At 38.3% G+C, this 18,678-nt stretch overlaps 1 protein-coding gene across 1 annotated transcript in view; it reads left to right on the top strand.

The window, feature by feature from the left end:
- The first annotated feature begins 305 nt into the window (after positions 1 to 305).
- Positions 306 to 18,678, top strand: part of LOC121329950 (dual specificity protein phosphatase 8-like) — a 76,209-nt gene continuing 57,836 nt past the window's right edge. The window contains exon 1 of the mRNA XM_041276058.1: positions 306 to 557. The gene's annotated coding sequence lies outside the window, so the exon portion shown is untranslated. The remainder of the gene's footprint in view (positions 558 to 18,678) is intronic.

Below are 18,678 nucleotides of genomic sequence, written 5' to 3'. Positions count from 1 at the left end.
ATGTGAGCGTGTGCGTCCCCTTTAAGAGCTGGCACTTCCACTTGGCCTTTTATCCCTTTAATCTGCAGGATCAGAGAGGTGACGTCACCCTGCCCCTGAGTCGCTCGCTCTGATTGGCTGATGGTGACGTCAACCTGTAATTTTTTTTTTTTTTTTTTTTTTCAGAAGCATGACCTCATCCTTAGTTAATTTTTAGTTCTAAAGTGCACCTTCTGTTTTTCTGGGTCGCTAATACCTTGTAAATGCAAATTGCTTATCTGTCCAATCTGAAGCACACTGCAGCTCTTTAAACACAAGGGAAATTAAGTATTGCAATATATCATTATAATAATTGTTGTGGCTTTTTGTCCGCAGTGCATTTGTGACATAAGCGAATAAGCGCAGTGTTGCGCGTTATTTTTTTTTCCTTATTATTATTATTTTTTTTTTTTTTCCATAGATCTCCTCCTAACCACGATTTGCATTAAACATTAACATACACAGTCAGTATTGCAGAGGGCTGTATGGTCTGTGGCAATGAGAGCAGCAGCAACCAGACCAACGTGGAAATAAAGGAGGTGAGTCTATTTAAAGGTATATGTTTTGCTGCGTGTTTATTCAGTGTTCATTAAATCTGTATTTCATTTTCTTATTTTATTTTATTTTTTTTTACACAGCGACTGTGTGGCGTGTTTTAACTAGGGCGTTTGTAATACCGTACATTAATGTTTTCATCTCGCTGCGCTACTGTGCTGCGGTAAGGGGGGGACGGGGAGGGGGGTTGTGCACACATGGGTGATCCCTGAACTGCTGTTATATCATTGATGGCTGTGAATCACGCGCATTGTAAATTATTAAGTAGCTTCCCCATTTTTTCTTTTTCACAATTCCCTACGTCTGCGCACACTGCCGACGAGGGGGTTCTTGCACATTTGCCTCATTTTTAGGAACCTTAGGACCCGGTTGTCCTTACATTGCAGCTCACACGTACACACAGAATTGCCTGCCTGTTGACAATTATAATAAAAATACTACTGTATTTGCTCGAAGCCAGCTTGACTAGCAAATAAAATATATATATATATATATATATCTATATATATATATACTATATATATATATATATATATATAGTTGTTAATATACAAAAAAAATGTATATAATTAGCTTGTTAAGTCCCATGCGGTATAATGATCACGTTCGGGTTTAAATTCTAAGTATCTGCTAACAATCCCCTCTAACTACAAAGACAACAACCTGTATTGTGTATGTTGCTACTGTATATTATTTCTACATTTAAAAAAAAAAAAAAAATCTAGTGCAACATGCAGAGATTAATAACAACTATACTAGTTGCTTATGAAAGCAAAGCGTGACAAGCAATGTTTTCCAGTAAGCTTGATGGCAGTTTATGTTTGTTTGCTGATATTTAATTTGTAGCTGCATATTTAATATGGTGATTTGATATGGTACGCTAAATAATTGGGCTATTGTAATATTAATATTCATGTTGTGTATCATATTGCCCTGAATTCTTGTATTGGTTTGAAAGTACACTGAAGTACATTTTTCAAATACTGATCATTTTGGCCCTTCATTATTATGCACGGTTTGCTATGCCAAACGGTACTATGCTAATAGTATATATATATATATATATATATATATATATATATATATATATATATATATCAGGTCAAATGCTGCTCTTCCCATAGGGGTTAATTATTCATTGTATTATTGACACGTGTGTACAACATACAAAGAAAAAAATACCTTTTATAGAGAACATCTTATATTTGGTATCTACCAATCTACACAGTACAGTATAAACACATGTATGCATACATACACACAGCTCTCCAGATAAGGGTTTGGCTCATTTCAGTAATTTACTCTTCAGTTTATACACTATGTGCGTAAAATGTATTTTGAGTGAGTAAAATACAACATTCAACTTTCATAAACATGAATTTCAGTAGAAATTCAAGCATTTTTCATCCATACCTGCCTAATAATACCATACAACTATTCACTCAGTCTCCTAATGTATACCATGTTAACAAGTTTGGAGATTATTCTAGACTTTCTTAAGGAAGACAAGGAGATTCCGTTGTTAATAAGCATGTTCAGTACTATGTTGTACCTGCAGTTCTTATGTATTTGATTTGCACTGGGTGTGAATGATAATCTCTTCCATTCCAAGAGAATAGTTTTTTGGCTAATCAAATAAGGGGAAAAAGTAGGTATCATTGTACTGTATCCTTGTTTGTTTTGGTGTGATCATCATATACACATCAACAGTTTCAGAAAGAGTTACTTGATAGTTTGTAATGAGTGAAGTGTGGATGAATATACACAGCAAACTCAATCCCTTAGAAGCTTGTACTGTACACAAAGGCAACACAACTTTTTGTAAGTGTTTATTTTAAGCACCATTTGTTTAAAGAAAGCAGTGCACAAGTTGTATTAATTGTGAAACTAAAGCAAATATTTGTGAACAGTCCAGTTTGTTTACATTACCTGCAGGTGTGCTTGGTTACCCCTTGAAATTTAAAGTGATAAATGGTAATGGTTTGTAATTCAGGTGGCCTTTCATCTCAAACATGGCTCAGGTCATAAGTGAAATTAGTTGGGTGGTCTTTGTACGGCCCCAAACAAACATTAGTCCACTCCACAAACAAAATATATATATATAGGTAGATAGATATAGATATACATAGATGCATACAGCATTTCTTTACAAAACAACAGCTGTACAATACATCTCAAGATTTTTAATGATGTTCTGACGATTGTGCTGTTCCTTATATTTGCAAGTTCGGGCTGTGTTTCACCCGCTTTCTCATTGAGGGCTGGCTTGCAAGGCGTTTGTGTTGTTTTGTGTTTTGTTGTGCTGCAAGAGTACACCCATGGTGATACAAGGCCTCTGAATAATTGAAGGCTTTCTCTGCCTGTCTATCATAATCAAGTGCATAATTAAATAGATCCAGTATACAAATAGGGCTCAGCATTAGTGCCCTGGTGCAAGGAAGTCAGGGCCAAGTGGAGACTGTGTCGCATCATGCTGTAGTCTTTTGTTTTTAGCACTTCCAGGCCTGAGACTTCTCATTAGGTTAATGACGTTTGAGCAGACGAATGGGAATATATTGGCAACGGAAGCCTCCAGTTGTGTTGGCAGCTGTGCCTTATTGATTTAACTCTTTATCTAAATGGGGCACTCACTAAGGTTTTATATTCAAGTTACCCAAAGTCTACTTTTAGTAACCTTTTCACTCTTATGATAGTTTAGTTCAGCATTTCATTTCTAATGTCTTAACTTTGAAAGAGAACATTTCTGTTTGCATAAATTACCATTTGAACGCCTCCCCCTTAATGCATAGAAAGCTAAAGGAAGTGAGACTGTGCAATGTGTACCTAGTGGTATCCCCCTGCTCCATCCCTGGTTAATTCTAGCCATGACGTCATCCTTTACATGTAGATGGTCATGATTTTTATATTCCAACCCTTTTAAAACAAGTCATTGTTTCCTGCAGCAGTGGAGTCCCTGCTACTGCTTTCAGCTAAACCAGCCAAAGTGGCCCATTATCATTTACTAAGAGCCATGATCACAAGCAGAAAAAGACATCCTAATGTATGAATGTATCCTGTTGGGGTTTGTGTTTCTTCCTGGTCAAAACCAAGTAAGCCTAATCTGTAGAAATGCAAAACATAATTGGAAACCAACAGGATGATTTGCTGAGCTTTTTGACAGTGGGCCCTGTAAGAGATTATGCAGAACACATATAGGTCATCTTAGCCAGAAATCCTAACTGACTGACTTGCAACAGGGAGGTGTAGCTTTTATATAAACCAGAATCCACGCCAGAGATTCCTTTTGCTAAAGAAATCAGTAATGCAAGTAGAACTAATTAAAGACAAAACTAACGCTTCAACACCCACACTGGCATATATTAGAACTAATACAAGGGCATTACTTTTTACTTGAACAACTAGGAGGACACAAGATTAGGAATAGAAATGGCCCTCAGATACCCTGTTCCTCTGCTGTCTGTTTTTTTTTTTATACCACTTACAGTATTGGGACCCAATGACTAGAATGGGACAACATTTCAGGTATAGGGTGAATTATGGGCAATTTATTACGGTCTGGGTATTTTAATTCAATTCACCTAATTTGAGCTGTTTTTTAATTCATATTTATATACCGGTAGTGCAATATTTTTGCAGTCATTTCTAGATTCAGGATTTTTGAATAATACATTAATTTAGCAAATTATGTTCATTTTCAAAGTGCATTCTTTTTGTATTCCTTTTCAGTAAAGGGAATTCATTTGGATTATAAATTGTCCAAAGAATACACAGTTTGAATACAAAAATCATGACATCTGTAATATTATGGAAACTAATCCTAATGTTATGCAAATGGCATGCATTATGTTTTAGTCACAAAGAGTAAGACAAGATATGGTTGACTTTAACATAGGGCTTGGTTGGCAGGTGTTTCTGACAAACCTCAAACGAGTGATTTTAACATCTTACAGACAGACCTGTTGACAGTACAAGGTTTTTACAATGTTTTTTTTTTTTTTTTTTTTTTGTCCAACCCCCGTGCTGTCCTTGCTTTACATTGCTTTGGTCCCTTGACTTCTCTGCCTTAAACAAAAAAAAGTAGTTGTCACATAATGTGTGTGAATATGGGTATATCCTGGTGGAGCATACCTCATAACGACTCATAGTTGATTATTAGAAAAGGCGCAGTTCGGGAAGGTGTCAGATGTTTTTTACACTGCATTATAAACTAGGTTAATACAGTTTTAGCAAACTAAGTGTAATGGGAATCTGTTTAGAAAACATTTTCTAAAAAAAAAATAAGTCTTTTACTAAATAAAGTAAGATTCGGATTTGGCATCGTTGGCTGTAATCATGTTTTTAAGATTTGGTTTGACGTTACAATCTTATTCACTCTTGTTGCATTGTGATATTGTCCATAACCAGGTACATTATGCGGCTACAGTACTTATATGGCATGGTTCATTAATACAGAATAATGGGATTATAGTTGGTGTGACAGCATGCTCCTCCTATTCCATTTAAGTTTTGTCTTCATTTATGATAGTTTTATGTTATTACACCTCATACCTTTGTGTATCATTGCACCCCTAATTCTCAGACCAGTTACTCATATTTGCAAATGGTTTTCACAAATAATACTAAATGAAAACAGCCTTCAACATGTCCTTGGTGTTCATTTAAAGACCAGGAGATCTGGTATAGTTCAATTTTGTGGTAAAATGTTATTCACTGTAGTCTGTTGAAATAAAAAATCAATTCTACATTCATTACATTTGTTTGGCTTTTAGCCTTATCGTAGCCTACTTGGGCATTACTGGTAGTCCAGCTTGTTTATATTCTCCAACGGTATTTAATTTGTTGGTACACATTTTCCTGAAATTGCTTGGTAGTAGATATATGCAGCATTAGGAGGTTATGAACAACATAAAAACTCCATTATACCTACATATCCACTATACAAAACTTCACCAAGAGACTGGCAACTGTGTGGTTCAGAGCTTCGGGAAACAATAGCAAAAATACGTTATTCAGTGTTGCCTTGCATTAGGAATACAATATAATATTCAGTCAAGAAACTCAAGTGAAAAAGTACAGTACCACTGGTTTTTATTGCTGTAACTGCTATGATAATAATCCTAATCCAAATTCCTCTTTCTGTAAGAGGATGGTTCCCATGGCAACCTTTCAGCCAATCACAGCCCTTTCTACATCCCCATAGGTTTTAATTTTAATACCTGAGCGAGCTGATCAAAAAAAAAAAGAAAATGGGATTCAGTTGGTGCACAAAAGCACTGATGGGGTTAATCCAAAAGAGATAAATAACACGACGTTGGTAAAGATGCTTGTTTAGTTAACCCACCCCATTAAATGTAGTGATACAGGGCTCACTGAAGCATGGAGTGCATTCATCGAGTTACATAACGCCTTTGCTTTACCATCGGGCGGTGGAGGTGCAAATGTTAAGCTAATTCCAGTTTATATTTGCATAGCCCTGCCTGCGTTAGGAAGAAACACAGTGGATACAGCATTGTGTTCTCTAGGAGTCTGTCCTGCATGTCACAGGAGTTATTTTAGGTTACCTTTTTAAAGGATTCTTGTGGGGGTGCCACATCTCTGAAAATCTCAGTATTGATCTACGCTGTGCCTGTTTTGACATTATAAGAGGTAAGGGTTCCTTTTCTTTTTATAGAGCATGCAAATGGCATCCACTCAGGAGTTTTCAAATATAACTTACATATAACAAGCAGGGCTGCCTTTGTATTACTCTGTGTAGCACACACCTGATCAAAAACACCATAGTATACATACGGAATAACCAAGTGCCAACACCTGGTTACTGAGTGAATAGTTACATGCAACCAGCAATAGTAAAAACAAGCCTAAAACAAGTCATTCTTAAGGTTACCCCGTGAGGCTTCACAGTGATTGTCTTTCTGCAGACCTGAATATTACAGTGTACGGGTGTGCAGGTGTTAGAAAGGATAGATGTTTAGTAATGAAATCGGGATATTCAGTTGTGATGCAAAAATGTAGTGTAACTGCATGGTTATAGTTGCATGATTAGCAATGTAACTGCATGGTTTGAGTTGGATTTGTGCTTTTGCTGTGCTCCAGTAGACTGAAATGACCTTGAGCATTGCATAATATATAGAATACCATTAACCAAGTATCTTGCACAACTTGTATGCACACAACCAGCATAAAGATTCTCCAGAAAAATGTTAAAGTGTGCATGTTATTCTAATAGTAATTAGTTTATTGTAATAGCGATTTGATAATTACTTTGCACCAGCAGTCACTAAACCTGGTTCCAAGAGATTAATGATTTGGACCAAGGAAAGATTTTTTTACTATAATATATATATATATATATATATATATATATATAGTATATATATATATTATATATATATTATAAGTATATATCTATATATATATATATATATATATATATATTAATATATATCATATATATATATTATATATATATCATTATATATATATATATATATATATATATATATATATATATAGTACACCATATATATATATATATATATATATATATATATATATATATATATATATTATATAGTATATATAAGATAATTAAACCTGATTTGTGTCATCTATGACATATAGTATCACAAATGGTATGTATACACCATGGTATCTAATTAATTTGTTACTTTTTGTTTTTTTTTTGGTTTGTTTGTTTTTGTTTTTTTTACAGCAGGCTTCGTTTGGTTAATGTGTATTTGAAACAGTTGTTCAGCTTCTCTGTCTGTGCATGCCGATATCCAGAGTATCTGTATCATTATTCTTTTAGCAAACTGTTTGTCTGTTAAAGAGAAAGGAAACCATTTGACCCATCATTCACTTCATGTTAATTCAGGTGTCAGCTGGCTGTAAGTCACGGCAACAATACTCCCCAGCCTGACTGCTGCTTGGTGGGGGGGTGGAGGGGGGGGGGGGGGGGGGTTCTCAGGTGCTCGTAGGATGAACAGATGCTATGTCAGCAGTAGAAAGTGACAAGTGTGCAGGGAGAAGGGGGTGTCTGAACCTGTTAATTACTAATCCTAGCACTGGCACCTACAGGATTTCAGTAGCCCAGTGGTTAGAGTGCTGGGCTACAGTGTGGAAGTGGGTTTAGCAGTGGTTGGAGTGGGATTGAATGGCTCAGTGGTTGGAGTACTGGGCTGCAGTGTAGAAGGCAGTGGTTTTGAGTAGCTCAGTGGATACAGTGAAAGGCACTGGGTTTCAGCAGTTCCTTGTGCTGCAGTAAAGCTCCCAGCACAGTACCCCAGGGTTCACAGCAGGCACGCTAGATTATCATGTGTGAGTGAAAGTGCTGCATTGCTTGGGTTTTTTTTTTCCTGGTGTTTTTATTTTCTGAGAGAGAGAGAGAGAGAGAATGCATTTTTGATGAGCTGGAGAGCTGGAAAAAAAAAAACAAGCTTTCACGACTGGACTGCACTGTAGCACTTGGATTTCTTAATGTCTTTCCCAGGCGTGGCAAAACACTGCAGTATCAACTTCAGGAAGGAAGAGTAGTGCAGTATGTGGATTCAGTTTCACATTGCCTGTTCATGAGAGTGCATGATGTATTGGGCCTTTGTGATGCTCATAAGGTGAATAGCTAGCTACCAACTTGGCACACCTAGATTTGGCAATATTTGACCATTCTTCTTTACAAAACTGTTCAAACTCTGTCAAGTTCCTTGGGGAGCGTTGATGGACAGCAATCTTCAAGAATGCAAGTTTTCGATTGGATTTAGGTTGGGGCTCTGACTGGGCCACTCAAGGACATTTACCTTTTTGTTCCTTAGCCAATGTAGCTTTGGGTGTGTGCTTTGGATTGTTGTCATGCTGAAAGTTGAACCTCCGTCCCAGTGTCATCTTTCTTGCAAGGGGCAGCAGGTTTTCCTCAAGGACTTCTCTGTACTTGCTCCATTCATTTTCCCTTCTATCTTGTCAAGTGCCCCAGTCATAACATGATGCTGCCACCTCCATCCTTCACAGTAGGGATGGTGTTCTTTGGGTAATGCGCTATGTTGGGTTTGCACCAAACATAATGCTTTGCATTTAGGCCAAAAAGTTTCATTTTATTTTCGTCAGACCACAAAACTTTTGATATTTTTTTATACCCATCCCCTGATCTGTGCCTTTCAACAACTTTGTCCTGGAGTTCTTTTGAAAGCACCTTGGTGCTCATGGTTGAGTCTTTGCTTTGAAATGCACTACCCAGCAGAGGGAACCTACAGGAACTGCTGAATTTATCCTGAAATTGTGTGAATCACTACAATTTAACACAGGTGGAGGCCACGTAACTTGGTGTGTGATTTTGAAGGTGATTGGTTACACCTGAGCTCCTTTAGGATTGCTGTTACAAGGGGGGTGGACACTTGTCCAACCAAGCAATTTCAGTTTTTATTTTTAATTAATTTTCTACAAATGTCTAGAATATTTTTCGGACTTGGAAGTTGTGGGGTAGTTTGTGTAGATGAAAACAAAAAATTGAATGCATTTTAATTCCAGGCTATAAGGCAACAAAAGATGAACATTTTGAAAGTGGGTGTAGACTTTCAATAGGCACTGCTGAAACACGTTCTGCAACAAATGAAAAACAAAAAAAAATTGATATGCAGCCCAACTACATAAAAAATGCTTGTGGAAACACACTTTTATTGCATGGAGGTTTTACTTAATCGTAAAGAAAAAGAAAATCTCACTACATCATATTGGAAGTGCACAGAGTATGATGCTTTTAACTGTCGTGGCTGGGATCGGGTGGAATTTGGTAACATCGCCAATGTGCATGAGGTGCACAACCACGGCCCTAACACGGCTAGAATCCAGACAAGGCAGGTACTAAACAGCATTAAGGAAAGAGCCTGTGAAACCCAGGAAAGTTCCCAGAAAGTCTTCGCCTCGGGTGTAGAGGGAGTGGGACCCGCTGTGCAAGGACAGCTGCCTTCGGCCCGCGCCCTGAATCGGCTAATACAGAGGGAAGGAAAACGGCATGGCCAGGCTCCCCCAGTCCCTGCCAATCTGCTGGAGTTACTGATTCCACAAAGTTACACGACAGCTACAAATGGTAATCCTTACCTACTGTTAGCTGATCGTATCCTCATTTTTTTTCAACAGAGGGAAATTTAGAATACATGGCTCAGTCCTCAAACTGGTACGCGGATGGGACTTTTAAAACCTCACCTCCGCTGTTCATGCAGTTATACCCTGTACATGGACTTCAGCAGAGCAACATCATCCCAACAGCCTTCATCCTCCTGCCAAATAAGTCACAGTCAACATATGAGCGTGCTGTCCGGGCTGAAACCTGACCTCAGCCCTCAATCTGTGATGACAGATTTTGAGAAGGCCACCCTGAATGCCTTCAAAAAGCTATTTCTAACCTGCAGAAGCTGGGGGTGTTTTTTCCACCTGAGCCCATCTATCTGGAGACAGACACAACAGTACCCAGATATGCAGGAGCACTACAAGCAGGATCCTGACTTTGCACTCAGAATGAAGCAGCTTCCTGCCCTCGCCTTTGTTCCACCAGGCGAAGTGGTGCATTGGTTCAAAGAACTGATGGAAATGGCCTTTTTTGCTGGAAATCCTGAACTGCAGGGAGTCCTGGATTATTTAGAAGATGTGTGGATTGGGTGTCCCCAGCGTAACGGACATCGACGAGTCCCACAGTTTCCTATAGGTAAAAAAGTTAGTGGGTTCTTAGTAGGGTTACCACCTTTTGAAATGCAAAACAAAAATCTGACCCCTCCCTGACCAGGCAACGTGCAAACGCATGCAATCACGCACACGTACACACACACACACACACACACACCAAATAATATTACAAAACCCTGCAATACAAGATTGGGATTGCAAGAACTGTAAATAATTGTAATACCTATACTTCAGAAATGTGGAACTGCTACGATGCCTGGAGCAGCACATCCCACGCACCAACAACTCCTGTGGAGGGATGGCACCGTGCATTCTTGGAACTCCTTGATGTGCAACACCCCTCCATTTGGAAGGTTATTGATGGCATAAAAAAAGAACAGGACCTCAATGAATTAAAAATGGAACAGCTAGTTGCTGGCAATGTGCTGCCTGAGGGCAGAGCGCAGTACTGCAAAATCTGCCATAACATAGAAACGATTGTAGCGGATTACCACAATCGCTCACTGTCCGACTTTTTGGATGGCATCGCTCACAACATTAACTTCCGAGTGAGAGAGATTGAGAAATTACGAATTAATATAGTTGAAGATAAAGAAAATACTGCATTTGTACTGCAGTTCTACCACATCATTTTTGTGATGTGTTGACAGTGGTGCAATTTCTTCATTACTTGTTCAAATTAATTCTTTAAACTATTCTTCCTGTCTACCTGTGTGAAACTTTCTCAGGCATATTTGTACGCTGATACTGCATTATATAAATGCTATATAAAAACAAAACAAAAACAAAAACAAAAAAACATGTTGTGTTTGTCTACCTTGTCTTTCACTCGCTCTCTGGGCTTCATTGGGTGTGTTCGTGACAGGCAAACTTTTGAGAGTCTGCATAGACTTTGCTTCAAATTACGTGGGACTGTGCGAATACCCTGTGCGAGCAGTCAGAGTAAGACAAACTGCTTGACCATAGCCAGAACTGACAATAGAGGTCACGCATCCTCTGGGCGCAGTCTGCGCTTTCCCTGCAGATTCTAAAAGGTGCTGCACTGGAGCAGACCCATCTTCAAGACATGGAGGAGCACCACCAGTGCAAGAGGGGCGTAGAGACCCCCATGCAGGATTAGTGAGCGTGGTAGCGCCACCTAGAATGAGGGTGTGAATAACACAGAAAAAGAGCTTGTATAAATTACAACTATTGTATTGTAAATGACAAATACCGGTACATATATATTATGCTTTTGTATTTAATTTTCAAACGGGACTAGTAAAACTATGGAGGATATTCCATGCTAAAATTAAATATAAATAAAATAAATACAGGAATAAATTAATAAATAAATAAATGTCCATGTATGTATTTATTTCTATGTTTATTTAATTCTTTATTAGTTTATTTATTTATTTTTAATTCAGTGTGTGTGAAATAACTTAAAAAAAAATGATGGTGATTAAGTAGATTCAAGAAAGTGCACAGTCCTTTTCTTCCTTTTCTGTGTGTGTAGTCTAATGTGACAACCTCTGAACTCGGTGAATTCTTCACACTCCTGGAGACAAAAGGTCTATACATCTGCCTTTTGTTATCTTCTTGCGACCCCTTTGATCCCAGTGGCATTATCTCTTTCGATCTCTCTGGTCTTTAGAGCCTGTGCTAATTGTAGTTCACAGCATTGTTATCTTGTTAGCTTGCAGTCAATGTTGGGCAAAAAGGCTGTAGACGCAACGTCTCTATCAATTGTTAGAAGTACATGCAATTTGAACCAAACAGTCTGCTATCTGCAATATTAGTCTCTTTTCAGAAAAGAACACCAGTATAGCTCTGCCAGTCCACGTGCATAGCAAACTGTTAATCAATTCTCGATCCATGTTTTCCAACAGTGTGTTTATTTATTCCTGTATGTATTTATTTATAGTTTTGGCATGGAATATCCTCCATATAAAACTGATGTACATAATTGCTTAAACAGATTCATAATAAAAGATGGTCTTCGGTTTACTGAAATAAGTCTTTGCATAATTTATTTACCAGTCTAGTTATGATGGAGCTGAATGGGAACAGTGGGGAAAAAAAAAACTATAGTCTTCTGCAATCAGAAAATCAATCGAGTTGGTCTCCATGTTTACTCAGCCGTGAGTAACGCGAACGCAGCCACCAACTGCACTCCTCACCAGTTCTCCAGTACTAATGCATGACAGCAGCGTCCTTTTACGAGGCTGATGAGTTGACTCTGTGGTGAACCCCACTCTGACTGTGTTGTGTGTCCAAGTTCCTGGTAAGTGATGCTTTTGTGAACTTTGCAGTCTTCTGGGAATTGTAGTTCGATGCAGTGATGTCATAGCACTGTTATGGGCAGTCACTGTAATAGCCCCCGCAGTGATGTCGTAGCGCTGTAATGGTTGGCGCTGTAATGTCCGTCATGATGTCATAACGCTGTCAACATGTAAACACCTGCAATAGCTATGAACATGTAGGTACTTTTAACTCTGTTAGCACTTAAGTGTTGATTTGATCAGCCTATACCCACCAGAGTAAGCCACAGATGTGTTTGTTTATTTATTTATTTTTTACAGCACCGGGGGTTTCTCCTTAGCTTGCATTAATCACCTTCCCTGGGATTACCCATAAACAAGTCTGATGCAATTCAGGTGGATTCCCTGCTCTATAAAATGTTTAAACGTATCCCAGTACGGAATCGGTTTATCAAATCAACCCCTCTGTGTCTTTACAGAAAGACTAACCAAGGGATGGACATACTGTATATATAAATATTACTATATTTGTTTCGTTTACTGGTCTGTTGTTATCTATCCTATACTATGCTACTAGTGCAATCTTTGTTATAGGCTATGCAGGTCTGCATTCTTTAAAGAAACAATGGACAATGGAAAAACAGTGGAGGCATCCCTACACTTACATGGGTCATACTGTGATAAACCTTGGTATGGACATTCACGTCCACATATTCATGATGATGCGTATGGATGATTTGTGTCTTGTGATAAAAAATAATAAAGGCTGTATCTTGAGAACTGTTCCCCTGAGTTGTCCTTGGCATGGACATAAAGATAATACATTGAAAACAGTATATTGGTATATCCCACCACAGTTTCATGGTCAGACATACAGGTTAATTTTAGTATAGATATCTGAGTGGAAGGGAGGCTTGTCTCTTGAGCGTTTTAACTTTGCAGGTGAGAAAAGCCTTTATTTTGCAGTAGGCTTGGTCTTTGCAGGCAGCTGGAGAAACAGGCCAGATTTAATTGCTCCGCCAATTCGGATCCGAGGAGCAATAAGAGTAGATCGTGCAAGCTTCTGCTGCAGCCTTCCAGGTAATACGCTCCCTGGGATGCAGCAGTGATTCATTTGCACTGGCAGCAGGGTGGCAAGGCAGCTCTGTATATCATTAACAAGCTGACAGCCCCACAGAGAGCAGGGCAAGGAGATTTATACTAGTCCAATACGGTACTCCCTTTGAAATGCATGTGCAGTTTATTGGGTGTAAACTAGGTATGTGGAGTCCCTACATATAAACTGCAGTTGGGGAAAGTAAACAGACAGGGCTATCAACATATTTCAGCTTTCTGATAAAACGCACGCAGCATGGAAGAATGTAGTAAATAAATAGGGATTTTATGTTGATGTTAAAGATGACATCATTTTGTGGCACTGTGGTTTTACACAAGCCTACTTTGCTTCAGAGCATCTCTTGGTGTTTACAGAGTTCAGAGAAACTCCTGAAATGCTTGATTTAAACACATTTAATTGTTTAATCTGTTTCAGTCAATTGAGTCTCCCAGTAGTGCTGAGTTTGGAAATGGATACTTAAATTAATCCTTTTTTTAATACTTTCTTGCAGAGGAGGAGGAGAAGGAGGGAAAAAACATATTTCCCTAGAATTATAACATCATCATTAATTAGTTCTACAGAGGGCTACAGTAGCTCTCCTCTCTTCCTGCGGTACTTTCTAATTCTGCAGAATGTTTGAAGTATCTGTCTTTTGAACAGTTACTTATTAGCACTGATGTCTTGCATGCATGTCTGTGTACAGAAAGTGTCTGTGTATGAGTATCTGTTTGGTTCACATGAAGTGTTAGGGTAGACTGCTTTTGTTTTTCATTCATTTGCAATATAATTGGTGCCTAGCTTACAGCACCAGCAGGTGGTTAAATGCTGTAACTGCTGCAAGGGTCTTGAAGGTTATCTTTAATTTTAATTCCAAAAATGTATTATTAATTAATCTTTCTAAAATTGAATTTAGTGCATTTACTATTACCAAAGAATCTCTAAGAGCTTAACAAACCGAATGCTATTCATGTCCCAAATGCAAATATTATTCTGAGTCACAAATTTTTATTTTATAAAAGTATTACTGCTCTCAAGAGTGCAAAATTAATGGTTGCTGATATTGAGAACACAAACTAACACACTGTTTCTGAGTTACTTTGAACTGCCTCTTTCTGAACACATACACAGCAGTCACTAATGTTCAGTATGGTTTGAATTTCTTTTTTAAATAAACCAGTCAGTTCCTTTCCTTTTTACCTGAAGCTGTTTTTATAGAAAGTACAGTTCACACTCAGCACAACAGATCCTTTTTGCTTGTTAACCTGCAAGTGTCTCCCCACTTCACCCTCTCCTGTGTGATATCAGTGCATTCAGGGCAGGACTGTCACATGTGGTGGTGGTGTTTCGGTGTGTATGACATGACTTGCAAGCCATGTTGCCATGGCAATAGAGGTGCGAACATGCTAATAATCTCTTTCGCCCTGTTGTAATGGATGGGAAAGACCACTGGTTTAATTGCAAATGCTAAACAGGCGTAAGTTTTTAATATTGTATGTAATGCATCCGAGAATGATATTACTGAGGTATTTTGTGTAAAATTAAAAAAGAAGTCTTGGCTTTCAAGGAAGGTTTTTGTGTTTTCCATTGTTTGATTTACGCTTCGATTTATTAATGTTTACATGTATACAAAGCGAGCAGTTTTTAATGTGATGTCACACATGTGTTATCTGAGAGGTTAGAACATCAGAAACATAGGGCTAGACTCTCAAAGTTATTTACTCCAAAGCACCACTGAGGCATTTTTTTCTAAATGGGGGAAAAAAACACCAGTTCAATGTCTAAAACAAATAAGAAACCACTTCATACTTCATTCAAGCCCCTGAAATAAAAGACTTAGTTGTATATTTATGGTGTGGTAGCTTTACTGGGTGCATATCTCTTTTCTGAAAGAAATTGTTGACTGGCAAGACGTTTGTGTTGAACCTTGAGGCTGTCAGTTTACTTGAAGCCCTTGCCTCTCCATTCAATTCAATGGGCTGAGATGCTAAGCCATTACGTGTAGAGCAGAGACAAATTAAGCAGACAGTTTGAGAATTGAAACATTTTGAAAATATGCAGACCAAACCAGGATCTACTTAATTACATAATTGGTTTTGTCTTTTACATAGAAAGTTATATATCCCTAAAGATAAAGTACCATCGGGTAATGTAAACAAGCAAGTCCTGCACAGAAAGCTAACCAGTGGCAGAGGACCATAAGCAAAGGAGTGAACATGAGCGAGACTGTGTCTGCAGGAGGAGGCTGGTAATGTGTTTAAATGCCTGTCTCAGAGTCTGCTTGCAGTGACTGTGTAACAGAGCAGGGCTTACAGAGCAGATCTATTCCCACTGAATGGAAAGTGAACACTAAAAGCATTTGCCCGGAAAAGACCAAATGCTTTTTCTGCTACACTGGCAATAACTAAAAGGGAAGTCAATGATTCATTTTGAAATAAACTGACATGCAGAGTTTACCTTAATGGAAGGGTATATTCGACAATGTGGTTGATACAATGCTGACACAGGCAGGGAAAGAGAAAGACAAAAAAGCAGAGGAGAGTGCATCATCTCACCTTCCATTCATTCTTAGATAGCTAATGAAGGGAAAAAATCAAGGTATCAGATCTGACTGTAACTTCCATTCACCCGGTCGGTCTCATATGTGCTGTGCTTTGAATGAAAAACACAATGGAAAACTGTGTTTCTTTTTTTAAATGTGTATTAGATCTTCAGTTGACATCCCATAATTTCAGGTAGTCAGTTCATAATTCATTCCACCCCTTCAATGCCTTAAACAAGCAGCTATTCCAGCTAAAGACTGGCTTGCTTTGCAGTCAGTGGCAGCTTTGATCCCAGAGACACTGTTGAGGTGAAATTACCTTTAACAGACTCAAAGTAGCCTAATATGATACTGCATGATATTTTTTTTTTAATTCAAAATGAAAATCTTGCTATAACTGCACATTGTAAACCGACATCATGAATGGAAGTGGACAGGTAAGATTTATGGAATTATTACTTTAGCTGTAATACCATTAAGATATTTGTGTTTCAACAAAATATCCACATTTACAATGTTATCAGCAAACTGTTACAAAGATACCACACAAGACTATGCAAGTTTAGAAGATCTGGGAATGGCAGAGTAAATGAGGCACAGTTAATATCCAATCCGTGCTGCGTCCCTGCCAAGACAGACTGACTGTGTCAGCCAGGGATTAATGCCAATAGTCACCCACCAAGACTGGCTCAAGCAAACAGTGGGGTTTGTGGAGGTGCAATAAGCAACCAATTTCATTATCCAATACAGGACAGGTACAGTAATAATCAACAGTAATCTGTGTCATATAAAACAAAGTGGAAAAATAATTGCGTTGACTCTTCACAAAAGTCTATAACTAAACATGAACATGTGCATATTACTATACATAGTTACCATAATTTATATACATTGAGACAACTTTATTAGTAAGGAGGGAATCAAAAGCTGTTTAATCGATAAGTGTATGACTAGCTAATGATTTGCACCTGAAGTCTGTTTGGCGCATTTGTAGACAGCTCTATTCTTAACGAATACAGTTTAGTACAGTGAATAAAACTGATGAGCACTATTTTGCATAACATGTCACAGCTTATCACAATAATTTGGTACAAAAACTGGAGTAGCAGCACTGTATTTCAGGTTTAATCCTTAGTTATGACTCTTTTAAGCAACTCTACAGGCAAACACAACAAGGCAGGTTCAAACCTCCCAGCATGGGGATTTAAAGGAATAAAGGGCTTGAACTGAGCTAATTACCCATTAATTGCTGAGAATTAAATTTGCATGGCAGTGCTCGTCGGGGAGTGATTGCCAGCAGATATGTTCTGATTGCCCAGCTTGTGTGACACGGGTACAGCCCCCTCATGAGAGCGTCTCTGGGTAATGGAGTTAAGGACAATGGTAGCTTGTTTCTACACTGAGGGTTTATTGAGCTTTATTAGAATTGTTCAAATTACACAGATGAATTGGCAGCAATGGAGAATTGAGTGTTTGCTATTTAGTCACACAGCTGCTCCCCCAGCATGTCTTACAGAAAACTATAATAATAATGATACACTGCAGAAATGCAAGCAGAACCATTAGCAGTCCACTAGCAATGGGAACGCTGTGGATTTAGAACTAATGTGGGCCGTTCCACAATTGCACACTGATGCTGACATTGTGCCATGGTATTGCAATTTTTACCATCAGTTTCTATTGGTTTATATCATTGGGATACCATTCAGGTCACAAAATGATAATGTTACCACTGGGGTAACATTTTACCCATGGTTCTTTGTGACAGAGCAGTTGTGTCCTTGTGTTACCATTGGACCAATAGTGGCATCGTAGTGCCACTGAAGAGGTTTTGGTAAGGGATTTTATGTATATTAAAGTGTAGCTGTTCTCAGTTATTCCATGATATCTTGTCCCTTTGTTAATCTTTCCAGTTTGCATCATTGGATGGTTTTTTGTAATCCTTTTAAAGAGTTCAAGTTCATTGTGATGCAATGCTTGAGTATAACATTGTCCCAGTGTCGGGCTGCAACCGTTATATATATGTTTTGAAAGTTACCTAATCGCCCTAATGTGATTGGATGTAGGCGAGCTTTTTTGACCGACTGCTGCCTTTTGATTGGATAAGGCTCTCCTGTGAACCACTCTGATTGGCTGAACGAACTTCAGTGGAGGTTGTGGGTAGTAGCTTATCACTTGTCACCAGCATATATGCAGGTGAGGGTGAGGAACAGTTCAGTCTCATTGTGGGGTTAAGTAATAAGTCAATGCTGCAGTGTCCAACTGCAAGGAAATCAAGTAAACAAACATCTCGGCTGGTGACTTAATATGTGCTTTGGATCGATTTGGTATTTTCATTCGATTACCCATTAGTAATTTTCTGAAAAATGGATTTTAATTTCATATAGTTTTAAGTTCCTTTAGTCTCCTTGTGATGTGAGAAAGACACATGTTTGTTTTTTTTGTTTTTTTTTTTGTTTTTTTTTTTTGTTTTTTTTTTAAACCAGGAATCCCATAGTCACAGGGGTCAAGTACAAGTGTCTCCAAACTACTACCAATTTGTCTCCAGGGATACA

Source organism: Polyodon spathula, chromosome 17 (genome assembly GCF_017654505.1).
Source record: "Polyodon spathula isolate WHYD16114869_AA chromosome 17, ASM1765450v1, whole genome shotgun sequence".
Classification (NCBI taxonomy): domain Eukaryota; kingdom Metazoa; phylum Chordata; class Actinopteri; order Acipenseriformes; family Polyodontidae; genus Polyodon; species Polyodon spathula.
This window is presented reverse-complemented; position numbering and strand designations above follow the sequence as displayed.